General features: G+C 47.9%; 1 non-coding gene across 1 annotated transcript; it reads right to left on the bottom strand.

Annotated features, from left to right (window-relative positions):
* Positions 1-3,795: 3,795 nt before the first annotated feature.
* Positions 3,796-3,933, bottom strand: LOC119946259. Its single transcript, XR_005456365.1, has one exon. It is a non-coding gene; the product is annotated as a small nucleolar RNA SNORA7 (small nucleolar RNA).
* Between the last annotated feature and the right edge of the window lie 7,076 nt (positions 3,934-11,009).

The following is an 11,009-nucleotide window of genomic DNA, read 5'->3' as shown; positions in this document are numbered from 1 at the left end:
TGGACAATGCACACAGCATGCTCTCAATAAATACTATTATTGATGCTAGTTATTGATCCTGAAATCCACACACATCTCCAGAATGCCTAGATGAAACATTCAGCCCCATGACAGAGGTAACAAGGAGATGACACATGGAGGAAAATGACTGACAGGTAAGTGGAGTCTCACTTCTCGCAATCCATCCCAGTCCGCCTGTCTCTTGTGGCCAAAGTCCTGCCACCTCTGCCTTTCCCCTCCCTGGCCAATTCCCCATTCTGTCCCTGATCCCAAGCTGTAACCAAGGAAAGAGACCTTATCAAAGCACTTGCCCCCTCTCTTCTTCAATCCCTGACCACCATCTTCAACTATTTGCAGAGCACTGTACTAAGTACTTGGGAGAGCACAATATTAAAATATAACAGAGTTGGTAGGCACATTCCCTGCCCAACAGTGAGCTCTTAGTCTAGATGGGGATACAGACATTAATATAAATAAAGAGATTATGGATATGTACATAGGTGCCGTGGGGCTGAGGGATGGGTGAAAAAAGGGAGCAAATCCAAGTGCAAGAGTGATGTAGAAGAGAGTGGGAGAAGATGAAATGAGGGCTTAATTAGCGAAGGCCTTTAGCAGGAGATGTGCCTTCAATAAGGCTTTGAAGGTGGGGAGAGTAATTATCTGTTAGATATGAAGAGGGAGGGTGCTCCAGGCCAGAGGCAGGATGTGGGCGAGATGTGGGTGGTGAGATAGATGAGATCAAGGTACAGTGAGTAGGTTGGCATTGGAGGAGGGAAGTGTGTGGGCTGCTTTGTAGTAGGAGAGCAGTGAGGTAAACTAGGAGGGGGCAAGGTGATTGAGCACTTAAAAAATGATGGTAAGGAGTCTCTGATGCAGAGGTAGACTGGCAGCCATTAGAGGTTCTTGGTGGACTGAAAGTTGTTTTAGAAAAATGATCTGGGCAGCAGAGTGAAGTGTGGACTAGAATGAGGAGAGAGAGAGAGAGGAGGAAGGGAGGTCAGCAAGGAGGTGGATCCAGTAATCAAGGCAGGATAGGATAACTTCTTGTATTAGTATGGTAACAGCTTGGATGGCAACTATCAATCAATCAGTGGTAATGATAGTAATAATAATTGTGACATTTGTTAAGCACTTACCGTGTGCTAGAAACTGTACTAAGCGCTGGGGTGGATACAAATAAATTGGGTTGGACACAGTCCCTGTCCCACATAGTGCTTATAGACTCAATCCTCATTTTACAGATGAGGTAAGTGAGGTACAGAGAAGTAAAGCGATTTGCCCAAAAGTCACACAGCAGACAAGTGGCGGAGCTGGGATTAGAACCCACAGCCTTCTGATTCCCAGGCCTGTGCTCTATCCACTATGCCATGGTGGTACTTACTGAGCACTTACTATGTGCAGAGCACTCCATTCATTCATTCAACTGTATTTACCGAGCACTTACTGTGTGCAGAGCACTGGACTAAGTGCTTGGGAGAGTACAACATAACAATAAACAGATACATTCCCTGCCAACCACAAGCTCACAGGCTAGAGGATGAGTTTACAGTCTAGAGGTCGAAGAATGGATCTCTAGGGTGTTTTGAGGGGAGCCCCAGAGCCCCGCCTAACTGCCAGCTTCCCTCTGAATCGGCCTGTTTGACTGACAAGTTGGTGGCGCCCCCTCCCACCCCCCAGCCCGTTGGAGGGAGTTGGCCCACCCGGACCCAGCGGAACCTGGCGGGAAGACCGAGGGGAAAGTTGGAAAAGAGCAGAACCTAGCAGAATCGTGTGATCTTAATGTCCATTGCTTCCTCTCATTGTTTTCCCAAGTTCTCCCCAGAGGAGAGGGGCTTCCTCCTCCACAAAGAGCTTCCTGCTTGGGTCTGGGCACACTGATCCCCCCACCCCCCCCGGCCCCAGCTATCGTTCGAAATGGATGAGGCTGGGGGAGTGACCCAGGGTTTGTGGAGGGTGGCCCTGCGAGAAGAGTCAGGGCTGGGACTGAGCACGGGCCTGGGAGTCAGAAGGACCTGGATTCTAGTCCTGGCTTTGCCACGTGTCAGCTATGTGACCTTGGGCAAGTCACTTCACTTCTCTGGGCTTCAGTTACCTCTTCTGTAAAATGGAGATTAAGACTGTGAGCCCTTTGTGGGACAGTGACTGTGTCCAACCTGATCCACTTGTACCTACCCCAGAGCTTAGGACAGTGCTTGGCACATAGTAAGCGATTAACAAGTATCATAATTATCAATTATTATTATTAATGTTTGCAAAATCTCCAATGCAGGAGTGGCAATTGATAATCAGTCAATCAATTATTCAATCAGTGGTATTTAGGTAAGTGCATACTGTGTGCAGAGCACTGTACTAAGCATTTGGGAGAGTACAGTCCAACAGTGTTGGTAGACATGATCCCTACCCACAAGGAGCTCACAGTCCAGATGGGGAGAGATTCATATAAATGATTAACCTATTCCACTCTTGGCTGCATTGGCAAAATAAGAGACAAAGAACTTCTCCCTGGTGGCTATGGGGGGCTTCCGTTAGCCACCAATCACCTCCAGGAGGTGGTGGACATGGGACAGTTCCCCATTCTGTCAAGGAGTAAAATTGGTCCCCTGCCCCAGGTAATTGAGGGCTGCCTTTGCCAGACTCAGAGGTTCAGAGTATAGTTCAGATTTGGTAACTGCCGATTTACCGTTATGGCTTATTACTGAGAAGCATTATAACCCAGTGGATAGGGCACAGGCCTGGAAGTCAGAGGTCCTGGGTTCTGATACGGACTCTGCCACTTGTCTGCTGTGTGACCTTGGGCAAGTCACTCCACTTCTCTGTGCCTCAGTTTCCTCACCTGGAAGATGGGGACACAGCCAGGCGTCCGAGACATCACTTGTGTGATGTCATGACCCATCATTCCATTTGTGGAAGGCAGCCCGAAGCTCGAGCGTTTTTTCGAGGGGACCCCCAATCCGCCTCTCTCCTCCTCCCCCAAGCAGCAGGGCCCAAGGAGCTTGGCAGTTTAGATGTGGCACCTTAATTTCCACTGTTCTGAGAGTGGGGAGGGGTCAGGACTCCCCTGGGAGAATGGGCAGGGAATATGTCTGTTATATTGTTGTGTTTTACTCTACCAAGTGCTTAGTAGAGTGCCCTGTAAGTGCTCAATAAATGCCAATGACTGATGATAGATTGATTGACCCTTCCACAAAATGGCATGGGTGATGTTATCACATGATGCTGTGTAATGTGTAATGCATGGAGCAGAAGCAGCACAGCCACAGTGGATAGAGCATGGGCCTGGGGGTCTCTAGAAGGTCATGGGTTCTAATTCCGGCTCCGTTACTTGGCTGCTGTGTGACCTTGGGTAAATCACTTTGCTTCTCTGGGCCTCAGTTACCTCATCTGTAAAGTGGGGATTGAGACTGTGAGCTCCACGTGGGACATTGACTCTGTCTAACCCAATTTGCTTGTATCCACCCCAGCACTTAGTACAGTGCCTGGCACATAGTAAGCACTTAACAAATACCAATATTATTAAATATTACTACTACTACTACTACTACTACTACCACTACTACTACTACTACTACTACTTGTCTTATGCTGTCGAGTCATCTCCCACCCCTAGCGACACCATGGGCACATCTCTCTCAGAATGCCCCACTTCCGTCTGCAGTTGTTCTGGTAGTGGATCCATAGAGTTTTCTTGGTAAAAATCTGGAAGTGGTTTACCATTGCCTCCTTCCTCACAGTAAACTTGAGTCTCCACCCTCGAGTCTCTCCCATGCCGCTGCTGCCCAGTATGGGTGAGTTTTGACTTGTAGCAGATTGCCTTCCACTCGCTAGCCACTGGCCAAGCTAGGAATGGAATGGGTAGGCCTCTGCTTCACTCTCCTTCCCATAGTCAAGACTTGTAGAGTACTGAAAACCCTCCAGGTGCGACTCTGAGGGGATACTACTACTACTACTCCATTTTATTATGGGTTTTCATGCTGGTTTGAGCTACAATGCTGTTAGAACTAGTTACCATTAGTAGTAAAGGTATTTACAGCACCATCTTGGTGCCTTGCACTGTACTAAGCTCTGAAGAATCAGAAAAAAAGTAATACATAAATTATAATATCCTTGAAGGCAGGGGGTAATGTCTATTAAATCTACTGTACTCTCCCAAGTGCTTAATGCAGTGCTCTACATGGAAGAAGTGCTCACTAAATACTATTCATTGATTGATTTTATTGATTGCATTCCCTGTCCACAAGGAACTTATATTCTAATATGTATAGTCCAGAACTTACCTCCAGACTGTAAGCTCCCTGAGGGGAAGGAATGTGTCTGCCAACTCTGTGGAATTGTACTCTCCCAAGAAGCAGTAAAGTGGGGCATTGAGCATGGGCCTGGAAGGCAAAAGGACCTGCGTTCTAATACCGACTCTGCCACTTTTCTGCTGTGTGACCTTGGGCAAGTCACGTCACTTTTCTGTGGCTCAGAAAATCAATCGTATTTATTGAATGCTTCTTCCATACAGAGTTCTGTACTAAGCACTTGGGAGAGAGCAATATTCCACAGTTGGTAGACAGATTGTCTACAGCAAGCTCACATCTGAGGAGGGAGTCAGACATTAATATAAATATATAAATTACAGATATATACATAAGTGCTATGGGGCTGAAGGAAGGGTGAATAAAGGGAATAAATCAGGACAACACAGAAGGGATTGGGAGAAGAGGAAATGAGGGCTTAGTCAAGGAAAGCCTCTGGGAGGTGTGCCTTTGATGAGGCTTTGTCTGTCAGATATGTAGAGGGAGGGGGTTTCAGGCCAGAGGCAGGATGTGGATGAGAGGTTGGCAGCGAGATAGACTAGATCAAGGTACAGTGAATATGTTGGCAATAGGGGAGTGAGGTGTGCAGGCTGGGTTGTAAGAGGAGAGTAGTAAGGTAAGATAGGAAGGGACAAGGTGATTGAATGCTTGTGGTGGTGGTAAGGAGTTTAAAGCTGGTGGTAAGGAGTTTCTGTTTGATGTAGAGGTGGACAGGCCAACACTGGAGGTACTTGAGGAGTGGGAAAACATGGCTTGAGTGCTTTTATAGCAAATCGATCTGGGCAACAGAATGAAGGGTGGACTGGAGTGGGGAGTTACAGGAGGCAGGGAGTTCAGCAAGGAGGTATGCACTGTAATCAAGGCAGGGTGGGATAGTGTTTGGATTAATATGGTAGTTTGGATCAAGAGGAAAAGGCGGATTTTAGCAATGTGAAGGTGGGACCGACAAGATTTAGTGATGGATTGAATATGTGGGGAGAATGAGAGAGATTAATCAAGGATAATGTCAAGGTTATGGGCTTGTGACACTGGGAGAATGGTGGTGCTATCTAGAGTGACAGGAAAGTCATGGGGTAGGCGGGATTTGGGTGGGAAGACAAGGAGTTCTATTTTGGACATGTTAAATTTGAGGTCAGTGGGACATCCCAGTAGAGATGTCTTGAAGGAGCAGGAAATGAGAGACTGCAGACAGGAGAGAAATCAGGACTAGGGATGTAGATTTGGGAATCATCCACCTAGAGGTAGTAGTTGAAGCCATGGGAGTGAATGAATTCTCCAAGGGAGTGGGTGTGGATAGTGAATAGAAGGGGAATGAGAACTGAACCTTAAGGTACTCCCACAGTTAGAGGATGGGAGGCAGAGGAGCTCATGATGGAGAATGAGTGGCCAGAGAGATAGGAGGAGAACCAGGAGGGGATAGTGTCAGGGAAGCTGAGATTGGATAATGTTTTCAGGAGAAGGGGGTGGCCAGCAGTGTCAAAGGCAGCTGAGAGGTCAAGGGGAATTAGGATGGAGTAGAGCCCATTGGATTTGGCATGGAGGAGATCATTAGTGACATTTGAGAGGGCAGTTTCTGTGGAGTGAAGGGGACGGAAGCCAGATTGGAGGGGGTCAAGAAGAGAATTGGAGGAGAGGAATTTGAGACAGTGGGTTCAGACAATTCACTGAAGGAGTTTGGAGAGAAAGGGTAGGAAGAAGATGTGGTGATAACTGGAGGGAGCCATGCGGTCAAGGGAGGGTTTTTTTTTTTAGGATAGGGGAGACACGGGCATGTTTGAAAGATGTGGAGAAGAAACCATTGGAGAGTAAGCAGTTGAAGATGGCAGTTAGGAAGGGAAGAAGGGAGAGGGCAAGTGTTTTGATACGGTGCAAAGGGATGGGGTAGGGTGCACATCCGAAAGCAGTGACTCAGTTACCTCACCCGTAAAATGGGGATTAAAGCTGTGAGTCCCATATTGGACATGGTCTTTGTCCAACCTGATTAGGTTGTATCTACCTCAGCTCTTAATAACAATGATGGTATTTGTTAAGCACTTACTATGTGCCATGCACTGTTCTAAATGCTGGGGTACATACAAGGTAATCAGGTTGTCCCACATGGGGCTCAGAGTCTTCATTCCCATTTTACAGATGAGGTAATTGAGGCACATAGAAGTGAAGTGACTTGCCCAAAGTCACACAGCTGACAAGTGGTGGAGCCAGGATTAGAACTCACCTCTGACTCCCAAGCCCATGCTCTTGCCACTAAGCCACGCTACTTCTCCAGAGCTATACTGTTACAGCTGCAGCTCTTAGTACAGTGCCTGGCACATAGTCATTGCTTAATAAATACTGCTCAAAAAAGTGCTTACTACAGTGCGCAATAAACCTGAGCTGTCAGGAGATTAAGGGGCCCACTGAGGCTTGCTGCCTCATCAAGGAAACCTCTCCATGCCCCTGTGTGAGGGCAGAATGGATGCGTGCCCTGAGGTGGGAGTTTTCCTCATCTCAAGGTCTTGCAAGAACTCTGTCCCCATGCTATAGGAGAACAGGGTAGACCCCAGCAGTGCCCGAGAGAATCCCTCTCTGCCTCCGATCTCTGTCTCCACCATCGTCTCCCCTTCACCTCTGTCCCATCATGCTGAGGGAGGCACCCTGGGGTATCAAAATGGCATCCTGCCTCGTCACCAGCCCGATCCTTTTCAACGGGAAGCGCCAGCCATGAAGAAGCTGATGACTGCCTCACTCTGTCCCTCCCCACACCTCATGGAGGTGGGGGACCACAGTTTTTTGTTTTTAAACCAGAATCACCCTTGCCCCAGAGTTTATTTGAAATATCTTCTGGTCATGGGGGGATTGAAAGGGAGAGACTGAACAGGCCCTTGCACACTCATTCCTCACCGAACTCCTCTAGCCACACCACTCTTATCCGGGGGAAATGAAATTTAGGGTTTTTTTTTTTAATCACAGCTGTTTTGTCTTTCAGTCCAGAGATGACTCAGCTTCACCCTGCTGGTTCAGATGGGTGTCTTTCATGTTTCGAAGCCCTGAGCCTTTTAAGAAATGAGTCTGAGTTTCACCCGTCCCTGCCCTGTTCTTCCCCTTGCCTCTGTCCCCGTGAGGCAAACCCACCTGCATTCTGCATCGAGCTGGGACTTTACTCATCCACTTCCTCCCTCTCCCCTCACTGCCCCCTGACCTCTTTTGACCCTGGGCCCACCTCCTGGTACCCTGGGTTCACCCCACCTCCCCACCCTACCCTGCCTCCTCCTTTGCTCGGGTTGCCTCTCCCCCGGAGGGCCTCATCTGGCCGGGCCTTTCGGGCTGATCAGGGCACGTCGGCAAGGAATTGACAGTCTGGGGGCTTTTGAGGAGGGTTGCCATGGAAACCTCTGCGGGCCGACCTGCTGGCTGGGGACAGGCATCCTCAGGTGGAGAGACGGCTCTTCTTCTGGAGACCGAGGCCGGAGGCAAGACAGAGAGGGCGCTTAACAGCTCAAAGAGAAATGGAGATCGTTGGAATCAAATCAAGCCCCTGTCTTGGAATCAAGCCCCTTCCTCTCCCTTAGCTTCCCCCTCCTCCCCTCTGCCTGCCCCAGACACACACACTTTTTATGGTATTTGTGTGTCAAACCCTGTTCTAAGCACTAAGGTAAGTACAGGCCAATTAAGTTGGACACAGCCCCTGTCCCACATGGGGCGCACAGCCTGAGTAGGAGGGAGAACAGGGATTGACTTCCATTTTACTGTTGAAGAAACTGAGTTCTGGAGAAATCAAGTGACTTGCCAAAGGTCACACAGCAAGCAATTGGCAGAGCTGGGATTAGAACTCAGGTCCTCTGACATCAAAGCCCATGTTCTTTCCATTAGGCCATACTGCTTTTTTTTTCTCTCTCTCTCCCTCTCTCTCACTCTCCTGAGAGTCACAGCTGCAGTTGCACCTTCAGTTTGCCCCTGCCTGCTTAGCTATGTGACCGTAGAACTTTGGATTCATAGCTTCAGTTCCACTCTAGGTCTGGAGAGAGGAACAGTGTTCAGACTGCCTTTGGCCTTCTTAAAAGACACCTCTTCCAGGAAGCAGTCCCTGGTTACTGTCCACCATTCCATGCAGGTCACCCCCAACCCCCCTCCGCACTCCCTGGTCCAAGTCTACTTAATTATTTTATCTCCTCGCCTGCTCTTTAAACTCTTCTCTATTGATCCCTTTATGTCTGCCTGTCTCCTTCACCTGACTGTAAGAGGTAGGACCTTATTATTGCTTCTGTTGGGTGTTCCCAAGTGTCTAATACAGTGCTCTGCTCACAGCAGGCCTGAGTCTCTACTGTTGATGATAATGAAGACAGGAGCTGGGTTATGGGCATTTTCTTGTCCTATGATCAATCAATAAATCAGACAATTTTATTGAGTGCCTACTGTGCCTGGAGCACTGTACTAGGTGCTTGGAAAAGTACAATAGAATTAGTAGACCTGCCCTCAAGAAGTTTACAATCCACTGAGGAAGGCACACTAAAATAAGTATCGGGGAAGGGGAAACAATAGAGTCTAAATGGACATAAATGTTACAGAGGAGTGTGGGTAGCCAACTTCTTAGATGATGTGAAGCAGTGTGGCTCAGTGGAAAGAGCATGGGCTTTGGAGTTAGAGGTCATGCCTTCAAATCCTGGCTCCACCGATTGTCAGCTGTGTGACTTTGGGTAAGTCACTTAACTTCTCTGTGCCTCAGTTCCCTCATCTGTAAAATGAGGATTAAGACTGTGAGCCCCCTGTGGGAAAACCTGATAACCTTGTAACCTCCCCAGCACTTAGAACAGTGCTTTGCACATAGTAAGCACTTAATAAATGTCATTATAATAATAATAATAATTACTATTATTATTATTATTATGTGGAAGTGCTGGTTGACAGTTGATGGGGATATAGAATAGGGAGAGGAGAGAGTAATCAAGGAAGACCTCTTGGAGGAGCTGTGATTTCAGAAGGGCTTTGAAGAGGGGACGAGCAGTGATCTGTGAACCCCCGGGGGACAACCTGATCACCTTGTAACCTCCCCAGTGCTTAGAACAGTGCTTTGCACATAGTAAGTGCTTAATAAATACCATTATTATTATTATTATTATTATTATTATTATTATTATTATCTACTGGATGTGAAAGGGGAGGGTGTTTCAGGCAAGAGAGAGAATGTGAGCAAGACATCAGTGGCGAGAGATGGGAAGGAAGCACAGGTAGGTTTTAGAGGCACGAGGTGTCCGAGCTGCGGTGTAGTGGGAGTAGAGAGAGGGTAAACTGGAAGAGAACTTGTGGAGCACTCTAGAGTCGATTGTCAGGAGTTTCCGCTTGATGAGTAGTTGGAAACACAGCCCCTGGAGGGTTCTGAGGACTGGAAAGACAAGTGCCAAACAATATTTTGGGAAAATGATCCAGGCAACATAGCGAAGTGCGAACTGGAGAGGGGAGAGGCTGGAGGCAGGGAGGACAGCCAGTAGGTTGATGCAGTAGTCGAGTAAGGATAGGAAAAGGGCCTGGATCAACGTAGTGGCTGTTTGGATTCTGGAAGTGGTGGATTCTGGAAATGATATAGAGAAAGAGCTGGCAGGATTTGGCAACAGACTGAATGTGTAGATTGAAAGAAGGGAAGGAATCAAGGAAAGTGACTAGAATATGGCCTTGGGAGATGGGGGGAAGGTGGAGTTGTCAACAGTGATGAGAAAGTTAGGTTCTAATCCCGGCTCCACCTCTTGTCTGCTGTGTGACCAGGGCAAGCCACTAAACATCTCTCTGCCTCAGTTACTTCATCTGAAAAGAGGGGATCAAGATTGTGAGCCCCATGTGAGACAGGGACTCTGTCCAACCTGATTACCTCGTGTCTACCCCAGTGCTTAGTACAGTGCCTGGCACATAGTAAGCGCTTAACAAATACCGCAATTATTATTATTAACTTGTTTGTGCCTCAGTTCCCTTATCTGTAAAATGGGGATTATGACTGTGAGCTCCACGTTGGATATGGACTGTGTCCAACCTGATTAGCATGTATCTACCCCAGAGCTTAGCACAGTGCTTGGCACAGGGTAAGCACTTAAAAATACCATTTAAAAAAAGGTGAAGGAAGGGATTTGGGAGGGACTATAAGGAGCTCAGTTTGGGACATATTGAGCTGAAGATGTCGGCTGAACAGCCATGTAGCAATGTCCTGGAAGCAGTATGGCCTAGTGGAAAGAGCCTTGGACTTGGGTGTCAGAAGGACCTGGGTTCTAATCCCAACTCTACCACATCTGCTGTGTGACCTCAGGCAAGTCACTTTGCTTCTCTGTGCCTCAGTTCCCTCATCTGTAAAATGGGGATTACGACTATGAATCCCACGTGGGACAGGGACTGTGTCCAACCCGATTAGCTCGTATCTACCCCAACACTTAGTACAGTGACTGGCACATAGTAAGTACTTAACAAATATCACAATTATTATTAAGCAGGAGGAGAGGTGAGATGGCAGAGAAGCAGAGAGAGGAGGGTTAGCGAGGCAAATTTGGAAGTCATCTTTAGATGGGGTGGGGGTGGAGAGAGCAAGGTGTCTTGTGAGAGGTTATTTTTGTTGTTATGGAGGCCTGTCTGATCCAGAGAGGTCTGAACCATGGAGACAGGTTTGCTGGGCAGTGTTTTCCTCCAGTTTCTCTCCCAGAGGCCTTTGTTCTTCTCCCTGGGCTCTAGGCCAAACCTCCTTCCATTCTGGAAAAG

The sequence above is a fragment of the Tachyglossus aculeatus genome, chromosome 26, assembly GCF_015852505.1.
Source record: "Tachyglossus aculeatus isolate mTacAcu1 chromosome 26, mTacAcu1.pri, whole genome shotgun sequence".
Lineage (NCBI taxonomy): Eukaryota > Metazoa > Chordata > Mammalia > Monotremata > Tachyglossidae > Tachyglossus > Tachyglossus aculeatus.
This window is presented reverse-complemented; position numbering and strand designations above follow the sequence as displayed.